Below are 27,849 nucleotides of genomic sequence, written 5' to 3' on the forward strand. Positions count from 1 at the left end.
TGTAACTGTCAGGCGGAGCTAGAATGCTCCATGTGTCAAACATATGTGAGCTCAAGGAGGTTACACTTGAAGAAAAAGCGGCAGGTTAACGCGATCACAGCGAAACCCCCGACAGCTACAGGACTCGAAACCGCGCCAACAGAGAGTCTGGTGCCTTAAACCAGCGCCTTAAAGCGCTCGGCCACGCTACATGCGCTGCTTGGTGCGCCAGTGTTCCTAGCATTTGTACAAACAGTGCACGCCACAGCTTCCTGTTCTGCTGGGACTGGCTGCTCATCCATCGCACTTCAAACAACTGCCCTTTTCGACTACAGAGAGCAGCGGACGTCTGCGCTCTGGGAGGCGACATTACGTGTTGGGGATGAAGTGGTAGTGCAAACTGCGGCCTGCGGAACACGAGTGAAAAAATCAAGAGAGTACTGTCATTTCGAGTACTCGTCATTGCAACGGCAGCAAGGCAAAACTTTCAAAATTGCCGTGACCAGAATTCGAACCTGGGTTATTGCGGCCACAACGCAATGTCCTAACCACTAGACGATCACGGCCATGGCCACGGAGGCGCCCGCGAAGGCAGCTGGCTGGAATGCAAGTGGCGATACCCAGCAAAGCCTAGGCCAAGGTGTACGCCACAGCAGTGTCAGACACGGTCTCCATCACATGTATACGAGCAAATGAACGTGCCTGCGCTGTCAGGACACTAACTACAGTGGTTAGCTGCATTCACCTCCGTGGCAATGTCTTGCAGTCCCCCAAGCCTCTTGACTACAGGTATGTGGCTGGATAACAAGTGGATAGACGCTTCATCTCTCTCGCCGTCAGGTGTTGCCGTGAATCATACTTAACGTAGCTTTCTGCACGCGTCAGCGTAGCGTCAGTCGAGCAAAGTCGAGACAAGTCGCATAAGAGGAGCAACAAAAACGCGCAATTCCGGTACCGGGAATCGAACCCGGGCCTCCTGGGTGAGAGCCAGGTATCCTAGCCACTAGACCACACCGGATAACGACGGCAGTGCTCTTTCCAGCGAACGCAGCAGCCACGCACGGTTAACTGACGACAACTGTAAAAAATCCACTCTCTCGCGTTATAGAACGGCGTGCTCCGGACGCATTTCGTGGAGACGAACGCCAGCAATGATGAGAGCAAAAGGTGCCTACAAATGCTGTCGTTGCACCACGCACTGTTCTACGACCATTCACCAAGCAGACGCTCACGCCTTGTTGTGCTGCTTCCTTTGCGGGCAATGAGTGCATCTGCCTTCGACACAGGAGACATTACACGCTTGGCAGCTGTGGGATTGGAACCCACGCCTCCGAAGAGAATGGTGCCTGACACCAGCGCCTTAGACCGCTCGGCCACGCTACCTACACAACACGCGCGTCACAAGAGCTGCGTCCTACCCCACGAGAACACACCGCAACGGCACAAAAATGAGACGTAAAAAGTGGCAACGGTGGGATTCGAACCCACGCCTCCGAAGAGACTGGTGCCTAAAACCAGCGCCTTAGACCGCTCGGCCACGTTACCGTTGCAGCAGCAGCGGCAAAACGTTTCCTTTGTACTACAAAGATCACTTCGAAATGGAAGTATCTTGGCATGTATTTCCACTGCTCTCCCACTGGAAGCGTCCCTTTAGGCCATCCACAGCAAGAAAAAGCCGTGCCCGCCGCATGGTAGCGACGCCACTTGTCTGTAGCTGTCGCAGTTAAGGAGACAGCGTCAAGAGACGTTTTCGTGCCGTGACCAGGTTTCGAACCTGGGCTTTCCGTAACCACTAAATTATCGTAGCTGTAACTGTCAGGCGGAGCTAGAATGCTCCATGTGTCAAACATATGTGAGCTCAAGGAGGTTACACTTGAAGAAAAAGCGGCAGGTTAACGCGATCACAGCGAAACCCCCGACAGCTACAGGACTCGAAACCGCGCCAACAGAGAGACTGGTGCCTTAAACCAGCGCCTTAAAGCGCTCGGCCACGCTACATGCGCTGCTTGGTGCGCCAGTGTTCCTAGCATTTGTACAAACAGTGCACGCCACAGCTTCCTGTTCTGCTGGGACTGGCTGCTCATCCATCGCACTTCAAACAACTGCCCTTTTCGACTACAGAGAGCAGCGGACGTCTGCGCTCTGGGAGGCGACATTACGTGTTGGGGATGAAGTGGTAGTGCAAACTGCGGCCTGCGGAACACGAGTGAAAAAATCAAGAGAGTACTGTCATTTCGAGTACTCGTCATTGCAACGGCAGCAAGGCAAAACTTTCAAAATTGCCGTGACCAGAATTCGAACCTGGGTTATTGCGGCCACAACGCAATGTCCTAACCACTAGACGATCACGGCCATGGCCACGGAGGCGCCCGCGAAGGCAGCTGGCTGGAATGCAAGTGGCGATACCCAGCAAAGCCTAGGCCAAGGTGTACGCCACAGCAGTGTCAGACACGGTCTCCATCACATGTATACGAGCAAATGAACGTGCCTGCGCTGTCAGGACACTAACTACAGTGGTTAGCTGCATTCACCTCCGTGGCAATGTCTTGCAGTCCCCCAAGCCTCTTGACTACAGGTATGTGGCTGGATAACAAGTGGATAGACGCTTCATCTCTCTCGCCGTCAGGTGTTGCCGTGAATCATACTTAACGTAGCTTTCTGCACGCGTCAGCGTAGCGTCAGTCGAGCAAAGTCGAGACAAGTCGCATAAGAGGAGCAACAAAAACGCGCAATTCCGGTACCGGGAATCGAACCCGGGCCTCCTGGGTGAGAGCCAGGTATCCTAGCCACTAGACCACACCGGATAACGACGGCAGTGCTCTTTCCAGCGAACGCAGCAGCCACGCACGGTTAACTGACGACAACTGTAAAAAATCCACTCTCTCGCGTTATAGAACGGCGTGCTCCGGACGCATTTCGTGGAGACGAACGCCAGCAATGATGAGAGCAAAAGGTGCCTACAAATGCTGTCGTTGCACCACGCACTGTTCTACGACCATTCACCAAGCAGACGCTCACGCCTTGTTGTGCTGCTTCCTTTGCGGGCAATGAGTGCATCTGCCTTCGACACAGGAGACATTACACGCTTGGCAGCTGTGGGATTGGAACCCACGCCTCCGAAGAGAATGGTGCCTGACACCAGCGCCTTAGACCGCTCGGCCACGCTACCTACACAACACGCGCGTCACAAGAGCTGCGTCCTACCCCACGAGAACACACCGCAACGGCACAAAAATGAGACGTAAAAAGTGGCAACGGTGGGATTCGAACCCACGCCTCCGAAGAGACTGGTGCCTAAAACCAGCGCCTTAGACCGCTCGGCCACGTTACCGTTGCAGCAGCAGCGGCAAAACGTTTCCTTTGTACTACAAAGATCACTTCGAAATGGAAGTATCTTGGCATGTATTTCCACTGCTCTCCCACTGGAAGCGTCCCTTTAGGCCATCCACAGCAAGAAAAAGCCGTGCCCGCCGCATGGTAGCGACGCCACTTGTCTGTAGCTGTCGCAGTTAAGGAGACAGCGTCAAGAGACGTTTTCGTGCCGTGACCAGGTTTCGAACCTGGGCTTTCCGTAACCACTAAATTATCGTAGCTGTAACTGTCAGGCGGAGCTAGAATGCTCCATGTGTCAAACATATGTGAGCTCAAGGAGGTTACACTTGAAGAAAAAGCGGCAGGTTAACGCGATCACAGCGAAACCCCCGACAGCTACAGGACTCGAAACCGCGCCAACAGAGAGACTGGTGCCTTAAACCAGCGCCTTAAAGCGCTCGGCCACGCTACATGCGCTGCTTGGTGCGCCAGTGTTCCTAGCATTTGTACAAACAGTGCACGCCACAGCTTCCTGTTCTGCTGGGACTGGCTGCTCATCCATCGCACTTCAAACAACTGCCCTTTTCGACTACAGAGAGCAGCGGACGTCTGCGCTCTGGGAGGCGACATTACGTGTTGGGGATGAAGTGGTAGTGCAAACTGCGGCCTGCGGAACACGAGTGAAAAAATCAAGAGAGTACTGTCATTTCGAGTACTCGTCATTGCAACGGCAGCAAGGCAAAACTTTCAAAATTGCCGTGACCAGAATTCGAACCTGGGTTATTGCGGCCACAACGCAATGTCCTAACCACTAGACGATCACGGCCATGGCCACGGAGGCGCCCGCGAAGGCAGCTGGCTGGAATGCAAGTGGCGATACCCAGCAAAGCCTAGGCCAAGGTGTACGCCACAGCAGTGTCAGACACGGTCTCCATCACATGTATACGAGCAAATGAACGTGCCTGCGCTGTCAGGACACTAACTACAGTGGTTAGCTGCATTCACCTCCGTGGCAATGTCTTGCAGTCCCCCAAGCCTCTTGACTACAGGTATGTGGCTGGATAACAAGTGGATAGACGCTTCATCTCTCTCGCCGTCAGGTGTTGCCGTGAATCATACTTAACGTAGCTTTCTGCACGCGTCAGCGTAGCGTCAGTCGAGCAAAGTCGAGACAAGTCGCATAAGAGGAGCAACAAAAACGCGCAATTCCGGTACCGGGAATCGAACCCGGGCCTCCTGGGTGAGAGCCAGGTATCCTAGCCACTAGACCACACCGGATAACGACGGCAGTGCTCTTTCCAGCGAACGCAGCAGCCACGCACGGTTAACTGACGACAACTGTAAAAAATCCACTCTCTCGCGTTATAGAACGGCGTGCTCCGGACGCATTTCGTGGAGACGAACGCCAGCAATGATGAGAGCAAAAGGTGCCTACAAATGCTGTCGTTGCACCACGCACTGTTCTACGACCATTCACCAAGCAGACGCTCACGCCTTGTTGTGCTGCTTCCTTTGCGGGCAATGAGTGCATCTGCCTTCGACACAGGAGACATTACACGCTTGGCAGCTGTGGGATTGGAACCCACGCCTCCGAAGAGAATGGTGCCTGACACCAGCGCCTTAGACCGCTCGGCCACGCTACCTACACAACACGCGCGTCACAAGAGCTGCGTCCTACCCCACGAGAACACACCGCAACGGCACAAAAATGAGACGTAAAAAGTGGCAACGGTGGGATTCGAACCCACGCCTCCGAAGAGACTGGTGCCTAAAACCAGCGCCTTAGACCGCTCGGCCACGTTACCGTTGCAGCAGCAGCGGCAAAACGTTTCCTTTGTACTACAAAGATCACTTCGAAATGGAAGTATCTTGGCATGTATTTCCACTGCTCTCCCACTGGAAGCGTCCCTTTAGGCCATCCACAGCAAGAAAAAGCCGTGCCCGCCGCATGGTAGCGACGCCACTTGTCTGTAGCTGTCGCAGTTAAGGAGACAGCGTCAAGAGACGTTTTCGTGCCGTGACCAGGTTTCGAACCTGGGCTTTCCGTAACCACTAAATTATCGTAGCTGTAACTGTCAGGCGGAGCTAGAATGCTCCATGTGTCAAACATATGTGAGCTCAAGGAGGTTACACTTGAAGAAAAAGCGGCAGGTTAACGCGATCACAGCGAAACCCCCGACAGCTACAGGACTCGAAACCGCGCCAACAGAGAGACTGGTGCCTTAAACCAGCGCCTTAAAGCGCTCGGCCACGCTACATGCGCTGCTTGGTGCGCCAGTGTTCCTAGCATTTGTACAAACAGTGCACGCCACAGCTTCCTGTTCTGCTGGGACTGGCTGCTCATCCATCGCACTTCAAACAACTGCCCTTTTCGACTACAGAGAGCAGCGGACGTCTGCGCTCTGGGAGGCGACATTACGTGTTGGGGATGAAGTGGTAGTGCAAACTGCGGCCTGCGGAACACGAGTGAAAAAATCAAGAGAGTACTGTCATTTCGAGTACTCGTCATTGCAACGGCAGCAAGGCAAAACTTTCAAAATTGCCGTGACCAGAATTCGAACCTGGGTTATTGCGGCCACAACGCAATGTCCTAACCACTAGACGATCACGGCCATGGCCACGGAGGCGCCCGCGAAGGCAGCTGGCTGGAATGCAAGTGGCGATACCCAGCAAAGCCTAGGCCAAGGTGTACGCCACAGCAGTGTCAGACACGGTCTCCATCACATGTATACGAGCAAATGAACGTGCCTGCGCTGTCAGGACACTAACTACAGTGGTTAGCTGCATTCACCTCCGTGGCAATGTCTTGCAGTCCCCCAAGCCTCTTGACTACAGGTATGTGGCTGGATAACAAGTGGATAGACGCTTCATCTCTCTCGCCGTCAGGTGTTGCCGTGAATCATACTTAACGTAGCTTTCTGCACGCGTCAGCGTAGCGTCAGTCGAGCAAAGTCGAGACAAGTCGCATAAGAGGAGCAACAAAAACGCGCAATTCCGGTACCGGGAATCGAACCCGGGCCTCCTGGGTGAGAGCCAGGTATCCTAGCCACTAGACCACACCGGATAACGACGGCAGTGCTCTTTCCAGCGAACGCAGCAGCCACGCACGGTTAACTGACGACAACTGTAAAAAATCCACTCTCTCGCGTTATAGAACGGCGTGCTCCGGACGCATTTCGTGGAGACGAACGCCAGCAATGATGAGAGCAAAAGGTGCCTACAAATGCTGTCGTTGCACCACGCACTGTTCTACGACCATTCACCAAGCAGACGCTCACGCCTTGTTGTGCTGCTTCCTTTGCGGGCAATGAGTGCATCTGCCTTCGACACAGGAGACATTACACGCTTGGCAGCTGTGGGATTGGAACCCACGCCTCCGAAGAGAATGGTGCCTGACACCAGCGCCTTAGACCGCTCGGCCACGCTACCTACACAACACGCGCGTCACAAGAGCTGCGTCCTACCCCACGAGAACACACCGCAACGGCACAAAAATGAGACGTAAAAAGTGGCAACGGTGGGATTCGAACCCACGCCTCCGAAGAGACTGGTGCCTAAAACCAGCGCCTTAGACCGCTCGGCCACGTTACCGTTGCAGCAGCAGCGGCAAAACGTTTCCTTTGTACTACAAAGATCACTTCGAAATGGAAGTATCTTGGCATGTATTTCCACTGCTCTCCCACTGGAAGCGTCCCTTTAGGCCATCCACAGCAAGAAAAAGCCGTGCCCGCCGCATGGTAGCGACGCCACTTGTCTGTAGCTGTCGCAGTTAAGGAGACAGCGTCAAGAGACGTTTTCGTGCCGTGACCAGGTTTCGAACCTGGGCTTTCCGTAACCACTAAATTATCGTAGCTGTAACTGTCAGGCGGAGCTAGAATGCTCCATGTGTCAAACATATGTGAGCTCAAGGAGGTTACACTTGAAGAAAAAGCGGCAGGTTAACGCGATCACAGCGAAACCCCCGACAGCTACAGGACTCGAAACCGCGCCAACAGAGAGACTGGTGCCTTAAACCAGCGCCTTAAAGCGCTCGGCCACGCTACATGCGCTGCTTGGTGCGCCAGTGTTCCTAGCATTTGTACAAACAGTGCACGCCACAGCTTCCTGTTCTGCTGGGACTGGCTGCTCATCCATCGCACTTCAAACAACTGCCCTTTTCGACTACAGAGAGCAGCGGACGTCTGCGCTCTGGGAGGCGACATTACGTGTTGGGGATGAAGTGGTAGTGCAAACTGCGGCCTGCGGAACACGAGTGAAAAAATCAAGAGAGTACTGTCATTTCGAGTACTCGTCATTGCAACGGCAGCAAGGCAAAACTTTCAAAATTGCCGTGACCAGAATTCGAACCTGGGTTATTGCGGCCACAACGCAATGTCCTAACCACTAGACGATCACGGCCATGGCCACGGAGGCGCCCGCGAAGGCAGCTGGCTGGAATGCAAGTGGCGATACCCAGCAAAGCCTAGGCCAAGGTGTACGCCACAGCAGTGTCAGACACGGTCTCCATCACATGTATACGAGCAAATGAACGTGCCTGCGCTGTCAGGACACTAACTACAGTGGTTAGCTGCATTCACCTCCGTGGCAATGTCTTGCAGTCCCCCAAGCCTCTTGACTACAGGTATGTGGCTGGATAACAAGTGGATAGACGCTTCATCTCTCTCGCCGTCAGGTGTTGCCGTGAATCATACTTAACGTAGCTTTCTGCACGCGTCAGCGTAGCGTCAGTCGAGCAAAGTCGAGACAAGTCGCATAAGAGGAGCAACAAAAACGCGCAATTCCGGTACCGGGAATCGAACCCGGGCCTCCTGGGTGAGAGCCAGGTATCCTAGCCACTAGACCACACCGGATAACGACGGCAGTGCTCTTTCCAGCGAACGCAGCAGCCACGCACGGTTAACTGACGACAACTGTAAAAAATCCACTCTCTCGCGTTATAGAACGGCGTGCTCCGGACGCATTTCGTGGAGACGAACGCCAGCAATGATGAGAGCAAAAGGTGCCTACAAATGCTGTCGTTGCACCACGCACTGTTCTACGACCATTCACCAAGCAGACGCTCACGCCTTGTTGTGCTGCTTCCTTTGCGGGCAATGAGTGCATCTGCCTTCGACACAGGAGACATTACACGCTTGGCAGCTGTGGGATTGGAACCCACGCCTCCGAAGAGAATGGTGCCTGACACCAGCGCCTTAGACCGCTCGGCCACGCTACCTACACAACACGCGCGTCACAAGAGCTGCGTCCTACCCCACGAGAACACACCGCAACGGCACAAAAATGAGACGTAAAAAGTGGCAACGGTGGGATTCGAACCCACGCCTCCGAAGAGACTGGTGCCTAAAACCAGCGCCTTAGACCGCTCGGCCACGTTACCGTTGCAGCAGCAGCGGCAAAACGTTTCCTTTGTACTACAAAGATCACTTCGAAATGGAAGTATCTTGGCATGTATTTCCACTGCTCTCCCACTGGAAGCGTCCCTTTAGGCCATCCACAGCAAGAAAAAGCCGTGCCCGCCGCATGGTAGCGACGCCACTTGTCTGTAGCTGTCGCAGTTAAGGAGACAGCGTCAAGAGACGTTTTCGTGCCGTGACCAGGTTTCGAACCTGGGCTTTCCGTAACCACTAAATTATCGTAGCTGTAACTGTCAGGCGGAGCTAGAATGCTCCATGTGTCAAACATATGTGAGCTCAAGGAGGTTACACTTGAAGAAAAAGCGGCAGGTTAACGCGATCACAGCGAAACCCCCGACAGCTACAGGACTCGAAACCGCGCCAACAGAGAGACTGGTGCCTTAAACCAGCGCCTTAAAGCGCTCGGCCACGCTACATGCGCTGCTTGGTGCGCCAGTGTTCCTAGCATTTGTACAAACAGTGCACGCCACAGCTTCCTGTTCTGCTGGGACTGGCTGCTCATCCATCGCACTTCAAACAACTGCCCTTTTCGACTACAGAGAGCAGCGGACGTCTGCGCTCTGGGAGGCGACATTACGTGTTGGGGATGAAGTGGTAGTGCAAACTGCGGCCTGCGGAACACGAGTGAAAAAATCAAGAGAGTACTGTCATTTCGAGTACTCGTCATTGCAACGGCAGCAAGGCAAAACTTTCAAAATTGCCGTGACCAGAATTCGAACCTGGGTTATTGCGGCCACAACGCAATGTCCTAACCACTAGACGATCACGGCCATGGCCACGGAGGCGCCCGCGAAGGCAGCTGGCTGGAATGCAAGTGGCGATACCCAGCAAAGCCTAGGCCAAGGTGTACGCCACAGCAGTGTCAGACACGGTCTCCATCACATGTATACGAGCAAATGAACGTGCCTGCGCTGTCAGGACACTAACTACAGTGGTTAGCTGCATTCACCTCCGTGGCAATGTCTTGCAGTCCCCCAAGCCTCTTGACTACAGGTATGTGGCTGGATAACAAGTGGATAGACGCTTCATCTCTCTCGCCGTCAGGTGTTGCCGTGAATCATACTTAACGTAGCTTTCTGCACGCGTCAGCGTAGCGTCAGTCGAGCAAAGTCGAGACAAGTCGCATAAGAGGAGCAACAAAAACGCGCAATTCCGGTACCGGGAATCGAACCCGGGCCTCCTGGGTGAGAGCCAGGTATCCTAGCCACTAGACCACACCGGATAACGACGGCAGTGCTCTTTCCAGCGAACGCAGCAGCCACGCACGGTTAACTGACGACAACTGTAAAAAATCCACTCTCTCGCGTTATAGAACGGCGTGCTCCGGACGCATTTCGTGGAGACGAACGCCAGCAATGATGAGAGCAAAAGGTGCCTACAAATGCTGTCGTTGCACCACGCACTGTTCTACGACCATTCACCAAGCAGACGCTCACGCCTTGTTGTGCTGCTTCCTTTGCGGGCAATGAGTGCATCTGCCTTCGACACAGGAGACATTACACGCTTGGCAGCTGTGGGATTGGAACCCACGCCTCCGAAGAGAATGGTGCCTGACACCAGCGCCTTAGACCGCTCGGCCACGCTACCTACACAACACGCGCGTCACAAGAGCTGCGTCCTACCCCACGAGAACACACCGCAACGGCACAAAAATGAGACGTAAAAAGTGGCAACGGTGGGATTCGAACCCACGCCTCCGAAGAGACTGGTGCCTAAAACCAGCGCCTTAGACCGCTCGGCCACGTTACCGTTGCAGCAGCAGCGGCAAAACGTTTCCTTTGTACTACAAAGATCACTTCGAAATGGAAGTATCTTGGCATGTATTTCCACTGCTCTCCCACTGGAAGCGTCCCTTTAGGCCATCCACAGCAAGAAAAAGCCGTGCCCGCCGCATGGTAGCGACGCCACTTGTCTGTAGCTGTCGCAGTTAAGGAGACAGCGTCAAGAGACGTTTTCGTGCCGTGACCAGGTTTCGAACCTGGGCTTTCCGTAACCACTAAATTATCGTAGCTGTAACTGTCAGGCGGAGCTAGAATGCTCCATGTGTCAAACATATGTGAGCTCAAGGAGGTTACACTTGAAGAAAAAGCGGCAGGTTAACGCGATCACAGCGAAACCCCCGACAGCTACAGGACTCGAAACCGCGCCAACAGAGAGTCTGGTGCCTTAAACCAGCGCCTTAAAGCGCTCGGCCACGCTACATGCGCTGCTTGGTGCGCCAGTGTTCCTAGCATTTGTACAAACAGTGCACGCCACAGCTTCCTGTTCTGCTGGGACTGGCTGCTCATCCATCGCACTTCAAACAACTGCCCTTTTCGACTACAGAGAGCAGCGGACGTCTGCGCTCTGGGAGGCGACATTACGTGTTGGGGATGAAGTGGTAGTGCAAACTGCGGCCTGCGGAACACGAGTGAAAAAATCAAGAGAGTACTGTCATTTCGAGTACTCGTCATTGCAACGGCAGCAAGGCAAAACTTTCAAAATTGCCGTGACCAGAATTCGAACCTGGGTTATTGCGGCCACAACGCAATGTCCTAACCACTAGACGATCACGGCCATGGCCACGGAGGCGCCCGCGAAGGCAGCTGGCTGGAATGCAAGTGGCGATACCCAGCAAAGCCTAGGCCAAGGTGTACGCCACAGCAGTGTCAGACACGGTCTCCATCACATGTATACGAGCAAATGAACGTGCCTGCGCTGTCAGGACACTAACTACAGTGGTTAGCTGCATTCACCTCCGTGGCAATGTCTTGCAGTCCCCCAAGCCTCTTGACTACAGGTATGTGGCTGGATAACAAGTGGATAGACGCTTCATCTCTCTCGCCGTCAGGTGTTGCCGTGAATCATACTTAACGTAGCTTTCTGCACGCGTCAGCGTAGCGTCAGTCGAGCAAAGTCGAGACAAGTCGCATAAGAGGAGCAACAAAAACGCGCAATTCCGGTACCGGGAATCGAACCCGGGCCTCCTGGGTGAGAGCCAGGTATCCTAGCCACTAGACCACACCGGATAACGACGGCAGTGCTCTTTCCAGCGAACGCAGCAGCCACGCACGGTTAACTGACGACAACTGTAAAAAATCCACTCTCTCGCGTTATAGAACGGCGTGCTCCGGACGCATTTCGTGGAGACGAACGCCAGCAATGATGAGAGCAAAAGGTGCCTACAAATGCTGTCGTTGCACCACGCACTGTTCTACGACCATTCACCAAGCAGACGCTCACGCCTTGTTGTGCTGCTTCCTTTGCGGGCAATGAGTGCATCTGCCTTCGACACAGGAGACATTACACGCTTGGCAGCTGTGGGATTGGAACCCACGCCTCCGAAGAGAATGGTGCCTGACACCAGCGCCTTAGACCGCTCGGCCACGCTACCTACACAACACGCGCGTCACAAGAGCTGCGTCCTACCCCACGAGAACACACCGCAACGGCACAAAAATGAGACGTAAAAAGTGGCAACGGTGGGATTCGAACCCACGCCTCCGAAGAGACTGGTGCCTAAAACCAGCGCCTTAGACCGCTCGGCCACGTTACCGTTGCAGCAGCAGCGGCAAAACGTTTCCTTTGTACTACAAAGATCACTTCGAAATGGAAGTATCTTGGCATGTATTTCCACTGCTCTCCCACTGGAAGCGTCCCTTTAGGCCATCCACAGCAAGAAAAAGCCGTGCCCGCCGCATGGTAGCGACGCCACTTGTCTGTAGCTGTCGCAGTTAAGGAGACAGCGTCAAGAGACGTTTTCGTGCCGTGACCAGGTTTCGAACCTGGGCTTTCCGTAACCACTAAATTATCGTAGCTGTAACTGTCAGGCGGAGCTAGAATGCTCCATGTGTCAAACATATGTGAGCTCAAGGAGGTTACACTTGAAGAAAAAGCGGCAGGTTAACGCGATCACAGCGAAACCCCCGACAGCTACAGGACTCGAAACCGCGCCAACAGAGAGACTGGTGCCTTAAACCAGCGCCTTAAAGCGCTCGGCCACGCTACATGCGCTGCTTGGTGCGCCAGTGTTCCTAGCATTTGTACAAACAGTGCACGCCACAGCTTCCTGTTCTGCTGGGACTGGCTGCTCATCCATCGCACTTCAAACAACTGCCCTTTTCGACTACAGAGAGCAGCGGACGTCTGCGCTCTGGGAGGCGACATTACGTGTTGGGGATGAAGTGGTAGTGCAAACTGCGGCCTGCGGAACACGAGTGAAAAAATCAAGAGAGTACTGTCATTTCGAGTACTCGTCATTGCAACGGCAGCAAGGCAAAACTTTCAAAATTGCCGTGACCAGAATTCGAACCTGGGTTATTGCGGCCACAACGCAATGTCCTAACCACTAGACGATCACGGCCATGGCCACGGAGGCGCCCGCGAAGGCAGCTGGCTGGAATGCAAGTGGCGATACCCAGCAAAGCCTAGGCCAAGGTGTACGCCACAGCAGTGTCAGACACGGTCTCCATCACATGTATACGAGCAAATGAACGTGCCTGCGCTGTCAGGACACTAACTACAGTGGTTAGCTGCATTCACCTCCGTGGCAATGTCTTGCAGTCCCCCAAGCCTCTTGACTACAGGTATGTGGCTGGATAACAAGTGGATAGACGCTTCATCTCTCTCGCCGTCAGGTGTTGCCGTGAATCATACTTAACGTAGCTTTCTGCACGCGTCAGCGTAGCGTCAGTCGAGCAAAGTCGAGACAAGTCGCATAAGAGGAGCAACAAAAACGCGCAATTCCGGTACCGGGAATCGAACCCGGGCCTCCTGGGTGAGAGCCAGGTATCCTAGCCACTAGACCACACCGGATAACGACGGCAGTGCTCTTTCCAGCGAACGCAGCAGCCACGCACGGTTAACTGACGACAACTGTAAAAAATCCACTCTCTCGCGTTATAGAACGGCGTGCTCCGGACGCATTTCGTGGAGACGAACGCCAGCAATGATGAGAGCAAAAGGTGCCTACAAATGCTGTCGTTGCACCACGCACTGTTCTACGACCATTCACCAAGCAGACGCTCACGCCTTGTTGTGCTGCTTCCTTTGCGGGCAATGAGTGCATCTGCCTTCGACACAGGAGACATTACACGCTTGGCAGCTGTGGGATTGGAACCCACGCCTCCGAAGAGAATGGTGCCTGACACCAGCGCCTTAGACCGCTCGGCCACGCTACCTACACAACACGCGCGTCACAAGAGCTGCGTCCTACCCCACGAGAACACACCGCAACGGCACAAAAATGAGACGTAAAAAGTGGCAACGGTGGGATTCGAACCCACGCCTCCGAAGAGACTGGTGCCTAAAACCAGCGCCTTAGACCGCTCGGCCACGTTACCGTTGCAGCAGCAGCGGCAAAACGTTTCCTTTGTACTACAAAGATCACTTCGAAATGGAAGTATCTTGGCATGTATTTCCACTGCTCTCCCACTGGAAGCGTCCCTTTAGGCCATCCACAGCAAGAAAAAGCCGTGCCCGCCGCATGGTAGCGACGCCACTTGTCTGTAGCTGTCGCAGTTAAGGAGACAGCGTCAAGAGACGTTTTCGTGCCGTGACCAGGTTTCGAACCTGGGCTTTCCGTAACCACTAAATTATCGTAGCTGTAACTGTCAGGCGGAGCTAGAATGCTCCATGTGTCAAACATATGTGAGCTCAAGGAGGTTACACTTGAAGAAAAAGCGGCAGGTTAACGCGATCACAGCGAAACCCCCGACAGCTACAGGACTCGAAACCGCGCCAACAGAGAGACTGGTGCCTTAAACCAGCGCCTTAAAGCGCTCGGCCACGCTACATGCGCTGCTTGGTGCGCCAGTGTTCCTAGCATTTGTACAAACAGTGCACGCCACAGCTTCCTGTTCTGCTGGGACTGGCTGCTCATCCATCGCACTTCAAACAACTGCCCTTTTCGACTACAGAGAGCAGCGGACGTCTGCGCTCTGGGAGGCGACATTACGTGTTGGGGATGAAGTGGTAGTGCAAACTGCGGCCTGCGGAACACGAGTGAAAAAATCAAGAGAGTACTGTCATTTCGAGTACTCGTCATTGCAACGGCAGCAAGGCAAAACTTTCAAAATTGCCGTGACCAGAATTCGAACCTGGGTTATTGCGGCCACAACGCAATGTCCTAACCACTAGACGATCACGGCCATGGCCACGGAGGCGCCCGCGAAGGCAGCTGGCTGGAATGCAAGTGGCGATACCCAGCAAAGCCTAGGCCAAGGTGTACGCCACAGCAGTGTCAGACACGGTCTCCATCACATGTATACGAGCAAATGAACGTGCCTGCGCTGTCAGGACACTAACTACAGTGGTTAGCTGCATTCACCTCCGTGGCAATGTCTTGCAGTCCCCCAAGCCTCTTGACTACAGGTATGTGGCTGGATAACAAGTGGATAGACGCTTCATCTCTCTCGCCGTCAGGTGTTGCCGTGAATCATACTTAACGTAGCTTTCTGCACGCGTCAGCGTAGCGTCAGTCGAGCAAAGTCGAGACAAGTCGCATAAGAGGAGCAACAAAAACGCGCAATTCCGGTACCGGGAATCGAACCCGGGCCTCCTGGGTGAGAGCCAGGTATCCTAGCCACTAGACCACACCGGATAACGACGGCAGTGCTCTTTCCAGCGAACGCAGCAGCCACGCACGGTTAACTGACGACAACTGTAAAAAATCCACTCTCTCGCGTTATAGAACGGCGTGCTCCGGACGCATTTCGTGGAGACGAACGCCAGCAATGATGAGAGCAAAAGGTGCCTACAAATGCTGTCGTTGCACCACGCACTGTTCTACGACCATTCACCAAGCAGACGCTCACGCCTTGTTGTGCTGCTTCCTTTGCGGGCAATGAGTGCATCTGCCTTCGACACAGGAGACATTACACGCTTGGCAGCTGTGGGATTGGAACCCACGCCTCCGAAGAGAATGGTGCCTGACACCAGCGCCTTAGACCGCTCGGCCACGCTACCTACACAACACGCGCGTCACAAGAGCTGCGTCCTACCCCACGAGAACACACCGCAACGGCACAAAAATGAGACGTAAAAAGTGGCAACGGTGGGATTCGAACCCACGCCTCCGAAGAGACTGGTGCCTAAAACCAGCGCCTTAGACCGCTCGGCCACGTTACCGTTGCAGCAGCAGCGGCAAAACGTTTCCTTTGTACTACAAAGATCACTTCGAAATGGAAGTATCTTGGCATGTATTTCCACTGCTCTCCCACTGGAAGCGTCCCTTTAGGCCATCCACAGCAAGAAAAAGCCGTGCCCGCCGCATGGTAGCGACGCCACTTGTCTGTAGCTGTCGCAGTTAAGGAGACAGCGTCAAGAGACGTTTTCGTGCCGTGACCAGGTTTCGAACCTGGGCTTTCCGTAACCACTAAATTATCGTAGCTGTAACTGTCAGGCGGAGCTAGAATGCTCCATGTGTCAAACATATGTGAGCTCAAGGAGGTTACACTTGAAGAAAAAGCGGCAGGTTAACGCGATCACAGCGAAACCCCCGACAGCTACAGGACTCGAAACCGCGCCAACAGAGAGTCTGGTGCCTTAAACCAGCGCCTTAAAGCGCTCGGCCACGCTACATGCGCTGCTTGGTGCGCCAGTGTTCCTAGCATTTGTACAAACAGTGCACGCCACAGCTTCCTGTTCTGCTGGGACTGGCTGCTCATCCATCGCACTTCAAACAACTGCCCTTTTCGACTACAGAGAGCAGCGGACGTCTGCGCTCTGGGAGGCGACATTACGTGTTGGGGATGAAGTGGTAGTGCAAACTGCGGCCTGCGGAACACGAGTGAAAAAATCAAGAGAGTACTGTCATTTCGAGTACTCGTCATTGCAACGGCAGCAAGGCAAAACTTTCAAAATTGCCGTGACCAGAATTCGAACCTGGGTTATTGCGGCCACAACGCAATGTCCTAACCACTAGACGATCACGGCCATGGCCACGGAGGCGCCCGCGAAGGCAGCTGGCTGGAATGCAAGTGGCGATACCCAGCAAAGCCTAGGCCAAGGTGTACGCCACAGCAGTGTCAGACACGGTCTCCATCACATGTATACGAGCAAATGAACGTGCCTGCGCTGTCAGGACACTAACTACAGTGGTTAGCTGCATTCACCTCCGTGGCAATGTCTTGCAGTCCCCCAAGCCTCTTGACTACAGGTATGTGGCTGGATAACAAGTGGATAGACGCTTCATCTCTCTCGCCGTCAGGTGTTGCCGTGAATCATACTTAACGTAGCTTTCTGCACGCGTCAGCGTAGCGTCAGTCGAGCAAAGTCGAGACAAGTCGCATAAGAGGAGCAACAAAAACGCGCAATTCCGGTACCGGGAATCGAACCCGGGCCTCCTGGGTGAGAGCCAGGTATCCTAGCCACTAGACCACACCGGATAACGACGGCAGTGCTCTTTCCAGCGAACGCAGCAGCCACGCACGGTTAACTGACGACAACTGTAAAAAATCCACTCTCTCGCGTTATAGAACGGCGTGCTCCGGACGCATTTCGTGGAGACGAACGCCAGCAATGATGAGAGCAAAAGGTGCCTACAAATGCTGTCGTTGCACCACGCACTGTTCTACGACCATTCACCAAGCAGACGCTCACGCCTTGTTGTGCTGCTTCCTTTGCGGGCAATGAGTGCATCTGCCTTCGACACAGGAGACATTACACGCTTGGCAGCTGTGGGATTGGAACCCACGCCTCCGAAGAGAATGGTGCCTGACACCAGCGCCTTAGACCGCTCGGCCACGCTACCTACACAACACGCGCGTCACAAGAGCTGCGTCCTACCCCACGAGAACACACCGCAACGGCACAAAAATGAGACGTAAAAAGTGGCAACGGTGGGATTCGAACCCACGCCTCCGAAGAGACTGGTGCCTAAAACCAGCGCCTTAGACCGCTCGGCCACGTTACCGTTGCAGCAGCAGCGGCAAAACGTTTCCTTTGTACTACAAAGATCACTTCGAAATGGAAGTATCTTGGCATGTATTTCCACTGCTCTCCCACTGGAAGCGTCCCTTTAGGCCATCCACAGCAAGAAAAAGCCGTGCCCGCCGCATGGTAGCGACGCCACTTGTCTGTAGCTGTCGCAGTTAAGGAGACAGCGTCAAGAGACGTTTTCGTGCCGTGACCAGGTTTCGAACCTGGGCTTTCCGTAACCACTAAATTATCGTAGCTGTAACTGTCAGGCGGAGCTAGAATGCTCCATGTGTCAAACATATGTGAGCTCAAGGAGGTTACACTTGAAGAAAAAGCGGCAGGTTAACGCGATCACAGCGAAACCCCCGACAGCTACAGGACTCGAAACCGCGCCAACAGAGAGACTGGTGCCTTAAACCAGCGCCTTAAAGCGCTCGGCCACGCTACATGCGCTGCTTGGTGCGCCAGTGTTCCTAGCATTTGTACAAACAGTGCACGCCACAGCTTCCTGTTCTGCTGGGACTGGCTGCTCATCCATCGCACTTCAAACAACTGCCCTTTTCGACTACAGAGAGCAGCGGACGTCTGCGCTCTGGGAGGCGACATTACGTGTTGGGGATGAAGTGGTAGTGCAAACTGCGGCCTGCGGAACACGAGTGAAAAAATCAAGAGAGTACTGTCATTTCGAGTACTCGTCATTGCAACGGCAGCAAGGCAAAACTTTCAAAATTGCCGTGACCAGAATTCGAACCTGGGTTATTGCGGCCACAACGCAATGTCCTAACCACTAGACGATCACGGCCATGGCCACGGAGGCGCCCGCGAAGGCAGCTGGCTGGAATGCAAGTGGCGATACCCAGCAAAGCCTAGGCCAAGGTGTACGCCACAGCAGTGTCAGACACGGTCTCCATCACATGTATACGAGCAAATGAACGTGCCTGCGCTGTCAGGACACTAACTACAGTGGTTAGCTGCATTCACCTCCGTGGCAATGTCTTGCAGTCCCCCAAGCCTCTTGACTACAGGTATGTGGCTGGATAACAAGTGGATAGACGCTTCATCTCTCTCGCCGTCAGGTGTTGCCGTGAATCATACTTAACGTAGCTTTCTGCACGCGTCAGCGTAGCGTCAGTCGAGCAAAGTCGAGACAAGTCGCATAAGAGGAGCAACAAAAACGCGCAATTCCGGTACCGGGAATCGAACCCGGGCCTCCTGGGTGAGAGCCAGGTATCCTAGCCACTAGACCACACCGGATAACGACGGCAGTGCTCTTTCCAGCGAACGCAGCAGCCACGCACGGTTAACTGACGACAACTGTAAAAAATCCACTCTCTCGCGTTATAGAACGGCGTGCTCCGGACGCATTTCGTGGAGACGAACGCCAGCAATGATGAGAGCAAAAGGTGCCTACAAATGCTGTCGTTGCACCACGCACTGTTCTACGACCATTCACCAAGCAGACGCTCACGCCTTGTTGTGCTGCTTCCTTTGCGGGCAATGAGTGCATCTGCCTTCGACACAGGAGACATTACACGCTTGGCAGCTGTGGGATTGGAACCCACGCCTCCGAAGAGAATGGTGCCTGACACCAGCGCCTTAGACCGCTCGGCCACGCTACCTACACAACACGCGCGTCACAAGAGCTGCGTCCTACCCCACGAGAACACACCGCAACGGCACAAAAATGAGACGTAAAAAGTGGCAACGGTGGGATTCGAACCCACGCCTCCGAAGAGACTGGTGCCTAAAACCAGCGCCTTAGACCGCTCGGCCACGTTACCGTTGCAGCAGCAGCGGCAAAACGTTTCCTTTGTACTACAAAGATCACTTCGAAATGGAAGTATCTTGGCATGTATTTCCACTGCTCTCCCACTGGAAGCGTCCCTTTAGGCCATCCACAGCAAGAAAAAGCCGTGCCCGCCGCATGGTAGCGACGCCACTTGTCTGTAGCTGTCGCAGTTAAGGAGACAGCGTCAAGAGACGTTTTCGTGCCGTGACCAGGTTTCGAACCTGGGCTTTCCGTAACCACTAAATTATCGTAGCTGTAACTGTCAGGCGGAGCTAGAATGCTCCATGTGTCAAACATATGTGAGCTCAAGGAGGTTACACTTGAAGAAAAAGCGGCAGGTTAACGCGATCACAGCGAAACCCCCGACAGCTACAGGACTCGAAACCGCGCCAACAGAGAGACTGGTGCCTTAAACCAGCGCCTTAAAGCGCTCGGCCACGCTACATGCGCTGCTTGGTGCGCCAGTGTTCCTAGCATTTGTACAAACAGTGCACGCCACAGCTTCCTGTTCTGCTGGGACTGGCTGCTCATCCATCGCACTTCAAACAACTGCCCTTTTCGACTACAGAGAGCAGCGGACGTCTGCGCTCTGGGAGGCGACATTACGTGTTGGGGATGAAGTGGTAGTGCAAACTGCGGCCTGCGGAACACGAGTGAAAAAATCAAGAGAGTACTGTCATTTCGAGTACTCGTCATTGCAACGGCAGCAAGGCAAAACTTTCAAAATTGCCGTGACCAGAATTCGAACCTGGGTTATTGCGGCCACAACGCAATGTCCTAACCACTAGACGATCACGGCCATGGCCACGGAGGCGCCCGCGAAGGCAGCTGGCTGGAATGCAAGTGGCGATACCCAGCAAAGCCTAGGCCAAGGTGTACGCCACAGCAGTGTCAGACACGGTCTCCATCACATGTATACGAGCAAATGAACGTGCCTGCGCTGTCAGGACACTAACTACAGTGGTTAGCTGCATTCACCTCCGTGGCAATGTCTTGCAGTCCCCCAAGCCTCTTGACTACAGGTATGTGGCTGGATAACAAGTGGATAGACGCTTCATCTCTCTCGCCGTCAGGTGTTGCCGTGAATCATACTTAACGTAGCTTTCTGCACGCGTCAGCGTAGCGTCAGTCGAGCAAAGTCGAGACAAGTCGCATAAGAGGAGCAACAAAAACGCGCAATTCCGGTACCGGGAATCGAACCCGGGCCTCCTGGGTGAGAGCCAGGTATCCTAGCCACTAGACCACACCGGATAACGACGGCAGTGCTCTTTCCAGCGAACGCAGCAGCCACGCACGGTTAACTGACGACAACTGTAAAAAATCCACTCTCTCGCGTTATAGAACGGCGTGCTCCGGACGCATTTCGTGGAGACGAACGCCAGCAATGATGAGAGCAAAAGGTGCCTACAAATGCTGTCGTTGCACCACGCACTGTTCTACGACCATTCACCAAGCAGACGCTCACGCCTTGTTGTGCTGCTTCCTTTGCGGGCAATGAGTGCATCTGCCTTCGACACAGGAGACATTACACGCTTGGCAGCTGTGGGATTGGAACCCACGCCTCCGAAGAGAATGGTGCCTGACACCAGCGCCTTAGACCGCTCGGCCACGCTACCTACACAACACGCGCGTCACAAGAGCTGCGTCCTACCCCACGAGAACACACCGCAACGGCACAAAAATGAGACGTAAAAAGTGGCAACGGTGGGATTCGAACCCACGCCTCCGAAGAGACTGGTGCCTAAAACCAGCGCCTTAGACCGCTCGGCCACGTTACCGTTGCAGCAGCAGCGGCAAAACGTTTCCTTTGTACTACAAAGATCACTTCGAAATGGAAGTATCTTGGCATGTATTTCCACTGCTCTCCCACTGGAAGCGTCCCTTTAGGCCATCCACAGCAAGAAAAAGCCGTGCCCGCCGCATGGTAGCGACGCCACTTGTCTGTAGCTGTCGCAGTTAAGGAGACAGCGTCAAGAGACGTTTTCGTGCCGTGACCAGGTTTCGAACCTGGGCTTTCCGTAACCACTAAATTATCGTAGCTGTAACTGTCAGGCGGAGCTAGAATGCTCCATGTGTCAAACATATGTGAGCTCAAGGAGGTTACACTTGAAGAAAAAGCGGCAGGTTAACGCGATCACAGCGAAACCCCCGACAGCTACAGGACTCGAAACCGCGCCAACAGAGAGACTGGTGCCTTAAACCAGCGCCTTAAAGCGCTCGGCCACGCTACATGCGCTGCTTGGTGCGCCAGTGTTCCTAGCATTTGTACAAACAGTGCACGCCACAGCTTCCTGTTCTGCTGGGACTGGCTGCTCATCCATCGCACTTCAAACAACTGCCCTTTTCGACTACAGAGAGCAGCGGACGTCTGCGCTCTGGGAGGCGACATTACGTGTTGGGGATGAAGTGGTAGTGCAAACTGCGGCCTGCGGAACACGAGTGAAAAAATCAAGAGAGTACTGTCATTTCGAGTACTCGTCATTGCAACGGCAGCAAGGCAAAACTTTCAAAATTGCCGTGACCAGAATTCGAACCTGGGTTATTGCGGCCACAACGCAATGTCCTAACCACTAGACGATCACGGCCATGGCCACGGAGGCGCCCGCGAAGGCAGCTGGCTGGAATGCAAGTGGCGATACCCAGCAAAGCCTAGGCCAAGGTGTACGCCACAGCAGTGTCAGACACGGTCTCCATCACATGTATACGAGCAAATGAACGTGCCTGCGCTGTCAGGACACTAACTACAGTGGTTAGCTGCATTCACCTCCGTGGCAATGTCTTGCAGTCCCCCAAGCCTCTTGACTACAGGTATGTGGCTGGATAACAAGTGGATAGACGCTTCATCTCTCTCGCCGTCAGGTGTTGCCGTGAATCATACTTAACGTAGCTTTCTGCACGCGTCAGCGTAGCGTCAGTCGAGCAAAGTCGAGACAAGTCGCATAAGAGGAGCAACAAAAACGCGCAATTCCGGTACCGGGAATCGAACCCGGGCCTCCTGGGTGAGAGCCAGGTATCCTAGCCACTAGACCACACCGGATAACGACGGCAGTGCTCTTTCCAGCGAACGCAGCAGCCACGCACGGTTAACTGACGACAACTGTAAAAAATCCACTCTCTCGCGTTATAGAACGGCGTGCTCCGGACGCATTTCGTGGAGACGAACGCCAGCAATGATGAGAGCAAAAGGTGCCTACAAATGCTGTCGTTGCACCACGCACTGTTCTACGACCATTCACCAAGCAGACGCTCACGCCTTGTTGTGCTGCTTCCTTTGCGGGCAATGAGTGCATCTGCCTTCGACACAGGAGACATTACACGCTTGGCAGCTGTGGGATTGGAACCCACGCCTCCGAAGAGAATGGTGCCTGACACCAGCGCCTTAGACCGCTCGGCCACGCTACCTACACAACACGCGCGTCACAAGAGCTGCGTCCTACCCCACGAGAACACACCGCAACGGCACAAAAATGAGACGTAAAAAGTGGCAACGGTGGGATTCGAACCCACGCCTCCGAAGAGACTGGTGCCTAAAACCAGCGCCTTAGACCGCTCGGCCACGTTACCGTTGCAGCAGCAGCGGCAAAACGTTTCCTTTGTACTACAAAGATCACTTCGAAATGGAAGTATCTTGGCATGTATTTCCACTGCTCTCCCACTGGAAGCGTCCCTTTAGGCCATCCACAGCAAGAAAAAGCCGTGCCCGCCGCATGGTAGCGACGCCACTTGTCTGTAGCTGTCGCAGTTAAGGAGACAGCGTCAAGAGACGTTTTCGTGCCGTGACCAGGTTTCGAACCTGGGCTTTCCGTAACCACTAAATTATCGTAGCTGTAACTGTCAGGCGGAGCTAGAATGCTCCATGTGTCAAACATATGTGAGCTCAAGGAGGTTACACTTGAAGAAAAAGCGGCAGGTTAACGCGATCACAGCGAAACCCCCGACAGCTACAGGACTCGAAACCGCGCCAACAGAGAGACTGGTGCCTTAAACCAGCGCCTTAAAGCGCTCGGCCACGCTACATGCGCTGCTTGGTGCGCCAGTGTTCCTAGCATTTGTACAAACAGTGCACGCCACAGCTTCCTGTTCTGCTGGGACTGGCTGCTCATCCATCGCACTTCAAACAACTGCCCTTTTCGACTACAGAGAGCAGCGGACGTCTGCGCTCTGGGAGGCGACATTACGTGTTGGGGATGAAGTGGTAGTGCAAACTGCGGCCTGCGGAACACGAGTGAAAAAATCAAGAGAGTACTGTCATTTCGAGTACTCGTCATTGCAACGGCAGCAAGGCAAAACTTTCAAAATTGCCGTGACCAGAATTCGAACCTGGGTTATTGCGGCCACAACGCAATGTCCTAACCACTAGACGATCACGGCCATGGCCACGGAGGCGCCCGCGAAGGCAGCTGGCTGGAATGCAAGTGGCGATACCCAGCAAAGCCTAGGCCAAGGTGTACGCCACAGCAGTGTCAGACACGGTCTCCATCACATGTATACGAGCAAATGAACGTGCCTGCGCTGTCAGGACACTAACTACAGTGGTTAGCTGCATTCACCTCCGTGGCAATGTCTTGCAGTCCCCCAAGCCTCTTGACTACAGGTATGTGGCTGGATAACAAGTGGATAGACGCTTCATCTCTCTCGCCGTCAGGTGTTGCCGTGAATCATACTTAACGTAGCTTTCTGCACGCGTCAGCGTAGCGTCAGTCGAGCAAAGTCGAGACAAGTCGCATAAGAGGAGCAACAAAAACGCGCAATTCCGGTACCGGGAATCGAACCCGGGCCTCCTGGGTGAGAGCCAGGTATCCTAGCCACTAGACCACACCGGATAACGACGGCAGTGCTCTTTCCAGCGAACGCAGCAGCCACGCACGGTTAACTGACGACAACTGTAAAAAATCCACTCTCTCGCGTTATAGAACGGCGTGCTCCGGACGCATTTCGTGGAGACGAACGCCAGCAATGATGAGAGCAAAAGGTGCCTACAAATGCTGTCGTTGCACCACGCACTGTTCTACGACCATTCACCAAGCAGACGCTCACGCCTTGTTGTGCTGCTTCCTTTGCGGGCAATGAGTGCATCTGCCTTCGACACAGGAGACATTACACGCTTGGCAGCTGTGGGATTGGAACCCACGCCTCCGAAGAGAATGGTGCCTGACACCAGCGCCTTAGACCGCTCGGCCACGCTACCTACACAACACGCGCGTCACAAGAGCTGCGTCCTACCCCACGAGAACACACCGCAACGGCACAAAAATGAGACGTAAAAAGTGGCAACGGTGGGATTCGAACCCACGCCTCCGAAGAGACTGGTGCCTAAAACCAGCGCCTTAGACCGCTCGGCCACGTTACCGTTGCAGCAGCAGCGGCAAAACGTTTCCTTTGTACTACAAAGATCACTTCGAAATGGAAGTATCTTGGCATGTATTTCCACTGCTCTCCCACTGGAAGCGTCCCTTTAGGCCATCCACAGCAAGAAAAAGCCGTGCCCGCCGCATGGTAGCGACGCCACTTGTCTGTAGCTGTCGCAGTTAAGGAGACAGCGTCAAGAGACGTTTTCGTGCCGTGACCAGGTTTCGAACCTGGGCTTTCCGTAACCACTAAATTATCGTAGCTGTAACTGTCAGGCGGAGCTAGAATGCTCCATGTGTCAAACATATGTGAGCTCAAGGAGGTTACACTTGAAGAAAAAGCGGCAGGTTAACGCGATCACAGCGAAACCCCCGACAGCTACAGGACTCGAAACCGCGCCAACAGAGAGACTGGTGCCTTAAACCAGCGCCTTAAAGCGCTCGGCCACGCTACATGCGCTGCTTGGTGCGCCAGTGTTCCTAGCATTTGTACAAACAGTGCACGCCACAGCTTCCTGTTCTGCTGGGACTGGCTGCTCATCCATCGCACTTCAAACAACTGCCCTTTTCGACTACAGAGAGCAGCGGACGTCTGCGCTCTGGGAGGCGACATTACGTGTTGGGGATGAAGTGGTAGTGCAAACTGCGGCCTGCGGAACACGAGTGAAAAAATCAAGAGAGTACTGTCATTTCGAGTACTCGTCATTGCAACGGCAGCAAGGCAAAACTTTCAAAATTGCCGTGACCAGAATTCGAACCTGGGTTATTGCGGCCACAACGCAATGTCCTAACCACTAGACGATCACGGCCATGGCCACGGAGGCGCCCGCGAAGGCAGCTGGCTGGAATGCAAGTGGCGATACCCAGCAAAGCCTAGGCCAAGGTGTACGCCACAGCAGTGTCAGACACGGTCTCCATCACATGTATACGAGCAAATGAACGTGCCTGCGCTGTCAGGACACTAACTACAGTGGTTAGCTGCATTCACCTCCGTGGCAATGTCTTGCAGTCCCCCAAGCCTCTTGACTACAGGTATGTGGCTGGATAACAAGTGGATAGACGCTTCATCTCTCTCGCCGTCAGGTGTTGCCGTGAATCATACTTAACGTAGCTTTCTGCACGCGTCAGCGTAGCGTCAGTCGAGCAAAGTCGAGACAAGTCGCATAAGAGGAGCAACAAAAACGCGCAATTCCGGTACCGGGAATCGAACCCGGGCCTCCTGGGTGAGAGCCAGGTATCCTAGCCACTAGACCACACCGGATAACGACGGCAGTGCTCTTTCCAGCGAACGCAGCAGCCACGCACGGTTAACTGACGACAACTGTAAAAAATCCACTCTCTCGCGTTATAGAACGGCGTGCTCCGGACGCATTTCGTGGAGACGAACGCCAGCAATGATGAGAGCAAAAGGTGCCTACAAATGCTGTCGTTGCACCACGCACTGTTCTACGACCATTCACCAAGCAGACGCTCACGCCTTGTTGTGCTGCTTCCTTTGCGGGCAATGAGTGCATCTGCCTTCGACACAGGAGACATTACACGCTTGGCAGCTGTGGGATTGGAACCCACGCCTCCGAAGAGAATGGTGCCTGACACCAGCGCCTTAGACCGCTCGGCCACGCTACCTACACAACACGCGCGTCACAAGAGCTGCGTCCTACCCCACGAGAACACACCGCAACGGCACAAAAATGAGACGTAAAAAGTGGCAACGGTGGGATTCGAACCCACGCCTCCGAAGAGACTGGTGCCTAAAACCAGCGCCTTAGACCGCTCGGCCACGTTACCGTTGCAGCAGCAGCGGCAAAACGTTTCCTTTGTACTACAAAGATCACTTCGAAATGGAAGTATCTTGGCATGTATTTCCACTGCTCTCCCACTGGAAGCGTCCCTTTAGGCCATCCACAGCAAGAAAAAGCCGTGCCCGCCGCATGGTAGCGACGCCACTTGTCTGTAGCTGTCGCAGTTAAGGAGACAGCGTCAAGAGACGTTTTCGTGCCGTGACCAGGTTTCGAACCTGGGCTTTCCGTAACCACTAAATTATCGTAGCTGTAACTGTCAGGCGGAGCTAGAATGCTCCATGTGTCAAACATATGTGAGCTCAAGGAGGTTACACTTGAAGAAAAAGCGGCAGGTTAACGCGATCACAGCGAAACCCCCGACAGCTACAGGACTCGAAACCGCGCCAACAGAGAGACTGGTGCCTTAAACCAGCGCCTTAAAGCGCTCGGCCACGCTACATGCGCTGCTTGGTGCGCCAGTGTTCCTAGCATTTGTACAAACAGTGCACGCCACAGCTTCCTGTTCTGCTGGGACTGGCTGCTCATCCATCGCACTTCAAACAACTGCCCTTTTCGACTACAGAGAGCAGCGGACGTCTGCGCTCTGGGAGGCGACATTACGTGTTGGGGATGAAGTGGTAGTGCAAACTGCGGCCTGCGGAACACGAGTGAAAAAATCAAGAGAGTACTGTCATTTCGAGTACTCGTCATTGCAACGGCAGCAAGGCAAAACTTTCAAAATTGCCGTGACCAGAATTCGAACCTGGGTTATTGCGGCCACAACGCAATGTCCTAACCACTAGACGATCACGGCCATGGCCACGGAGGCGCCCGCGAAGGCAGCTGGCTGGAATGCAAGTGGCGATACCCAGCAAAGCCTAGGCCAAGGTGTACGCCACAGCAGTGTCAGACACGGTCTCCATCACATGTATACGAGCAAATGAACGTGCCTGCGCTGTCAGGACACTAACTACAGTGGTTAGCTGCATTCACCTCCGTGGCAATGTCTTGCAGTCCCCCAAGCCTCTTGACTACAGGTATGTGGCTGGATAACAAGTGGATAGACGCTTCATCTCTCTCGCCGTCAGGTGTTGCCGTGAATCATACTTAACGTAGCTTTCTGCACGCGTCAGCGTAGCGTCAGTCGAGCAAAGTCGAGACAAGTCGCATAAGAGGAGCAACAAAAACGCGCAATTCCGGTACCGGGAATCGAACCCGGGCCTCCTGGGTGAGAGCCAGGTATCCTAGCCACTAGACCACACCGGATAACGACGGCAGTGCTCTTTCCAGCGAACGCAGCAGCCACGCACGGTTAACTGACGACAACT

The 27,849-nt window shown here is 54.1% G+C and overlaps 47 non-coding genes across 47 annotated transcripts; all 47 read right to left on the bottom strand.

Moving 5' to 3' along the window:
* Positions 1 to 473: 473 nt before the first annotated feature.
* Positions 474 to 545, bottom strand: Trnah-gug (transfer RNA histidin (anticodon GUG)). The gene has a single exon. It is a non-coding gene; the product is annotated as a tRNA-His (tRNA).
* Positions 546 to 925: 380 nt separating this feature from the next.
* Positions 926 to 997, bottom strand: Trnae-cuc (transfer RNA glutamic acid (anticodon CUC)). Its single transcript has one exon. It is a non-coding gene; the product is annotated as a tRNA-Glu (tRNA).
* A 445-nt stretch (positions 998 to 1,442) lies between these two features.
* On the bottom strand, positions 1,443 to 1,524 carry Trnal-uag (transfer RNA leucine (anticodon UAG)). The gene has a single exon. It is a non-coding gene; the product is annotated as a tRNA-Leu (tRNA).
* Positions 1,525 to 2,259: 735 nt separating this feature from the next.
* On the bottom strand, positions 2,260 to 2,331 carry Trnah-gug (transfer RNA histidin (anticodon GUG)). Its single transcript has one exon. It is a non-coding gene; the product is annotated as a tRNA-His (tRNA).
* A 380-nt stretch (positions 2,332 to 2,711) lies between these two features.
* Trnae-cuc (transfer RNA glutamic acid (anticodon CUC)) lies at positions 2,712 to 2,783 on the bottom strand. Its single transcript has one exon. It is a non-coding gene; the product is annotated as a tRNA-Glu (tRNA).
* A 445-nt stretch (positions 2,784 to 3,228) lies between these two features.
* Trnal-uag (transfer RNA leucine (anticodon UAG)) lies at positions 3,229 to 3,310 on the bottom strand. The gene has a single exon. It is a non-coding gene; the product is annotated as a tRNA-Leu (tRNA).
* Positions 3,311 to 4,045: 735 nt separating this feature from the next.
* Positions 4,046 to 4,117, bottom strand: Trnah-gug (transfer RNA histidin (anticodon GUG)). Its single transcript has one exon. It is a non-coding gene; the product is annotated as a tRNA-His (tRNA).
* A 380-nt stretch (positions 4,118 to 4,497) lies between these two features.
* On the bottom strand, positions 4,498 to 4,569 carry Trnae-cuc (transfer RNA glutamic acid (anticodon CUC)). The gene has a single exon. It is a non-coding gene; the product is annotated as a tRNA-Glu (tRNA).
* A 445-nt stretch (positions 4,570 to 5,014) lies between these two features.
* Positions 5,015 to 5,096, bottom strand: Trnal-uag (transfer RNA leucine (anticodon UAG)). Its single transcript has one exon. It is a non-coding gene; the product is annotated as a tRNA-Leu (tRNA).
* Positions 5,097 to 5,831: 735 nt separating this feature from the next.
* On the bottom strand, positions 5,832 to 5,903 carry Trnah-gug (transfer RNA histidin (anticodon GUG)). Its single transcript has one exon. It is a non-coding gene; the product is annotated as a tRNA-His (tRNA).
* A 380-nt stretch (positions 5,904 to 6,283) lies between these two features.
* Positions 6,284 to 6,355, bottom strand: Trnae-cuc (transfer RNA glutamic acid (anticodon CUC)). Its single transcript has one exon. It is a non-coding gene; the product is annotated as a tRNA-Glu (tRNA).
* A 445-nt stretch (positions 6,356 to 6,800) lies between these two features.
* Trnal-uag (transfer RNA leucine (anticodon UAG)) lies at positions 6,801 to 6,882 on the bottom strand. The gene has a single exon. It is a non-coding gene; the product is annotated as a tRNA-Leu (tRNA).
* Positions 6,883 to 7,617: 735 nt separating this feature from the next.
* Trnah-gug (transfer RNA histidin (anticodon GUG)) lies at positions 7,618 to 7,689 on the bottom strand. Its single transcript has one exon. It is a non-coding gene; the product is annotated as a tRNA-His (tRNA).
* Positions 7,690 to 8,069: 380 nt separating this feature from the next.
* On the bottom strand, positions 8,070 to 8,141 carry Trnae-cuc (transfer RNA glutamic acid (anticodon CUC)). The gene has a single exon. It is a non-coding gene; the product is annotated as a tRNA-Glu (tRNA).
* Positions 8,142 to 8,586: 445 nt separating this feature from the next.
* On the bottom strand, positions 8,587 to 8,668 carry Trnal-uag (transfer RNA leucine (anticodon UAG)). The gene has a single exon. It is a non-coding gene; the product is annotated as a tRNA-Leu (tRNA).
* A 735-nt stretch (positions 8,669 to 9,403) lies between these two features.
* Positions 9,404 to 9,475, bottom strand: Trnah-gug (transfer RNA histidin (anticodon GUG)). Its single transcript has one exon. It is a non-coding gene; the product is annotated as a tRNA-His (tRNA).
* A 380-nt stretch (positions 9,476 to 9,855) lies between these two features.
* Trnae-cuc (transfer RNA glutamic acid (anticodon CUC)) lies at positions 9,856 to 9,927 on the bottom strand. Its single transcript has one exon. It is a non-coding gene; the product is annotated as a tRNA-Glu (tRNA).
* A 445-nt stretch (positions 9,928 to 10,372) lies between these two features.
* Trnal-uag (transfer RNA leucine (anticodon UAG)) lies at positions 10,373 to 10,454 on the bottom strand. Its single transcript has one exon. It is a non-coding gene; the product is annotated as a tRNA-Leu (tRNA).
* Positions 10,455 to 11,189: 735 nt separating this feature from the next.
* On the bottom strand, positions 11,190 to 11,261 carry Trnah-gug (transfer RNA histidin (anticodon GUG)). Its single transcript has one exon. It is a non-coding gene; the product is annotated as a tRNA-His (tRNA).
* A 380-nt stretch (positions 11,262 to 11,641) lies between these two features.
* Trnae-cuc (transfer RNA glutamic acid (anticodon CUC)) lies at positions 11,642 to 11,713 on the bottom strand. The gene has a single exon. It is a non-coding gene; the product is annotated as a tRNA-Glu (tRNA).
* A 445-nt stretch (positions 11,714 to 12,158) lies between these two features.
* On the bottom strand, positions 12,159 to 12,240 carry Trnal-uag (transfer RNA leucine (anticodon UAG)). Its single transcript has one exon. It is a non-coding gene; the product is annotated as a tRNA-Leu (tRNA).
* Positions 12,241 to 12,975: 735 nt separating this feature from the next.
* On the bottom strand, positions 12,976 to 13,047 carry Trnah-gug (transfer RNA histidin (anticodon GUG)). The gene has a single exon. It is a non-coding gene; the product is annotated as a tRNA-His (tRNA).
* A 380-nt stretch (positions 13,048 to 13,427) lies between these two features.
* Trnae-cuc (transfer RNA glutamic acid (anticodon CUC)) lies at positions 13,428 to 13,499 on the bottom strand. Its single transcript has one exon. It is a non-coding gene; the product is annotated as a tRNA-Glu (tRNA).
* A 445-nt stretch (positions 13,500 to 13,944) lies between these two features.
* Trnal-uag (transfer RNA leucine (anticodon UAG)) lies at positions 13,945 to 14,026 on the bottom strand. The gene has a single exon. It is a non-coding gene; the product is annotated as a tRNA-Leu (tRNA).
* A 735-nt stretch (positions 14,027 to 14,761) lies between these two features.
* Trnah-gug (transfer RNA histidin (anticodon GUG)) lies at positions 14,762 to 14,833 on the bottom strand. The gene has a single exon. It is a non-coding gene; the product is annotated as a tRNA-His (tRNA).
* Positions 14,834 to 15,213: 380 nt separating this feature from the next.
* Positions 15,214 to 15,285, bottom strand: Trnae-cuc (transfer RNA glutamic acid (anticodon CUC)). The gene has a single exon. It is a non-coding gene; the product is annotated as a tRNA-Glu (tRNA).
* Positions 15,286 to 15,730: 445 nt separating this feature from the next.
* Positions 15,731 to 15,812, bottom strand: Trnal-uag (transfer RNA leucine (anticodon UAG)). The gene has a single exon. It is a non-coding gene; the product is annotated as a tRNA-Leu (tRNA).
* Positions 15,813 to 16,547: 735 nt separating this feature from the next.
* Trnah-gug (transfer RNA histidin (anticodon GUG)) lies at positions 16,548 to 16,619 on the bottom strand. Its single transcript has one exon. It is a non-coding gene; the product is annotated as a tRNA-His (tRNA).
* Positions 16,620 to 16,999: 380 nt separating this feature from the next.
* Trnae-cuc (transfer RNA glutamic acid (anticodon CUC)) lies at positions 17,000 to 17,071 on the bottom strand. The gene has a single exon. It is a non-coding gene; the product is annotated as a tRNA-Glu (tRNA).
* A 445-nt stretch (positions 17,072 to 17,516) lies between these two features.
* Trnal-uag (transfer RNA leucine (anticodon UAG)) lies at positions 17,517 to 17,598 on the bottom strand. The gene has a single exon. It is a non-coding gene; the product is annotated as a tRNA-Leu (tRNA).
* A 735-nt stretch (positions 17,599 to 18,333) lies between these two features.
* Trnah-gug (transfer RNA histidin (anticodon GUG)) lies at positions 18,334 to 18,405 on the bottom strand. Its single transcript has one exon. It is a non-coding gene; the product is annotated as a tRNA-His (tRNA).
* A 380-nt stretch (positions 18,406 to 18,785) lies between these two features.
* Trnae-cuc (transfer RNA glutamic acid (anticodon CUC)) lies at positions 18,786 to 18,857 on the bottom strand. The gene has a single exon. It is a non-coding gene; the product is annotated as a tRNA-Glu (tRNA).
* A 445-nt stretch (positions 18,858 to 19,302) lies between these two features.
* Positions 19,303 to 19,384, bottom strand: Trnal-uag (transfer RNA leucine (anticodon UAG)). The gene has a single exon. It is a non-coding gene; the product is annotated as a tRNA-Leu (tRNA).
* Positions 19,385 to 20,119: 735 nt separating this feature from the next.
* Positions 20,120 to 20,191, bottom strand: Trnah-gug (transfer RNA histidin (anticodon GUG)). The gene has a single exon. It is a non-coding gene; the product is annotated as a tRNA-His (tRNA).
* A 380-nt stretch (positions 20,192 to 20,571) lies between these two features.
* On the bottom strand, positions 20,572 to 20,643 carry Trnae-cuc (transfer RNA glutamic acid (anticodon CUC)). Its single transcript has one exon. It is a non-coding gene; the product is annotated as a tRNA-Glu (tRNA).
* Positions 20,644 to 21,088: 445 nt separating this feature from the next.
* Trnal-uag (transfer RNA leucine (anticodon UAG)) lies at positions 21,089 to 21,170 on the bottom strand. The gene has a single exon. It is a non-coding gene; the product is annotated as a tRNA-Leu (tRNA).
* Positions 21,171 to 21,905: 735 nt separating this feature from the next.
* Positions 21,906 to 21,977, bottom strand: Trnah-gug (transfer RNA histidin (anticodon GUG)). Its single transcript has one exon. It is a non-coding gene; the product is annotated as a tRNA-His (tRNA).
* A 380-nt stretch (positions 21,978 to 22,357) lies between these two features.
* On the bottom strand, positions 22,358 to 22,429 carry Trnae-cuc (transfer RNA glutamic acid (anticodon CUC)). The gene has a single exon. It is a non-coding gene; the product is annotated as a tRNA-Glu (tRNA).
* Positions 22,430 to 22,874: 445 nt separating this feature from the next.
* Positions 22,875 to 22,956, bottom strand: Trnal-uag (transfer RNA leucine (anticodon UAG)). Its single transcript has one exon. It is a non-coding gene; the product is annotated as a tRNA-Leu (tRNA).
* Positions 22,957 to 23,691: 735 nt separating this feature from the next.
* Positions 23,692 to 23,763, bottom strand: Trnah-gug (transfer RNA histidin (anticodon GUG)). The gene has a single exon. It is a non-coding gene; the product is annotated as a tRNA-His (tRNA).
* Positions 23,764 to 24,143: 380 nt separating this feature from the next.
* Trnae-cuc (transfer RNA glutamic acid (anticodon CUC)) lies at positions 24,144 to 24,215 on the bottom strand. Its single transcript has one exon. It is a non-coding gene; the product is annotated as a tRNA-Glu (tRNA).
* Positions 24,216 to 24,660: 445 nt separating this feature from the next.
* Positions 24,661 to 24,742, bottom strand: Trnal-uag (transfer RNA leucine (anticodon UAG)). Its single transcript has one exon. It is a non-coding gene; the product is annotated as a tRNA-Leu (tRNA).
* Positions 24,743 to 25,477: 735 nt separating this feature from the next.
* Positions 25,478 to 25,549, bottom strand: Trnah-gug (transfer RNA histidin (anticodon GUG)). Its single transcript has one exon. It is a non-coding gene; the product is annotated as a tRNA-His (tRNA).
* A 380-nt stretch (positions 25,550 to 25,929) lies between these two features.
* On the bottom strand, positions 25,930 to 26,001 carry Trnae-cuc (transfer RNA glutamic acid (anticodon CUC)). Its single transcript has one exon. It is a non-coding gene; the product is annotated as a tRNA-Glu (tRNA).
* Positions 26,002 to 26,446: 445 nt separating this feature from the next.
* Positions 26,447 to 26,528, bottom strand: Trnal-uag (transfer RNA leucine (anticodon UAG)). The gene has a single exon. It is a non-coding gene; the product is annotated as a tRNA-Leu (tRNA).
* Positions 26,529 to 27,263: 735 nt separating this feature from the next.
* Trnah-gug (transfer RNA histidin (anticodon GUG)) lies at positions 27,264 to 27,335 on the bottom strand. Its single transcript has one exon. It is a non-coding gene; the product is annotated as a tRNA-His (tRNA).
* Positions 27,336 to 27,715: 380 nt separating this feature from the next.
* On the bottom strand, positions 27,716 to 27,787 carry Trnae-cuc (transfer RNA glutamic acid (anticodon CUC)). The gene has a single exon. It is a non-coding gene; the product is annotated as a tRNA-Glu (tRNA).
* Between the last annotated feature and the right edge of the window lie 62 nt (positions 27,788 to 27,849).

The sequence above is a fragment of the Schistocerca serialis genome, unplaced genomic scaffold (genome assembly GCF_023864345.2).
Source record: "Schistocerca serialis cubense isolate TAMUIC-IGC-003099 unplaced genomic scaffold, iqSchSeri2.2 HiC_scaffold_949, whole genome shotgun sequence".
NCBI lineage: Eukaryota > Metazoa > Arthropoda > Insecta > Orthoptera > Acrididae > Schistocerca > Schistocerca serialis.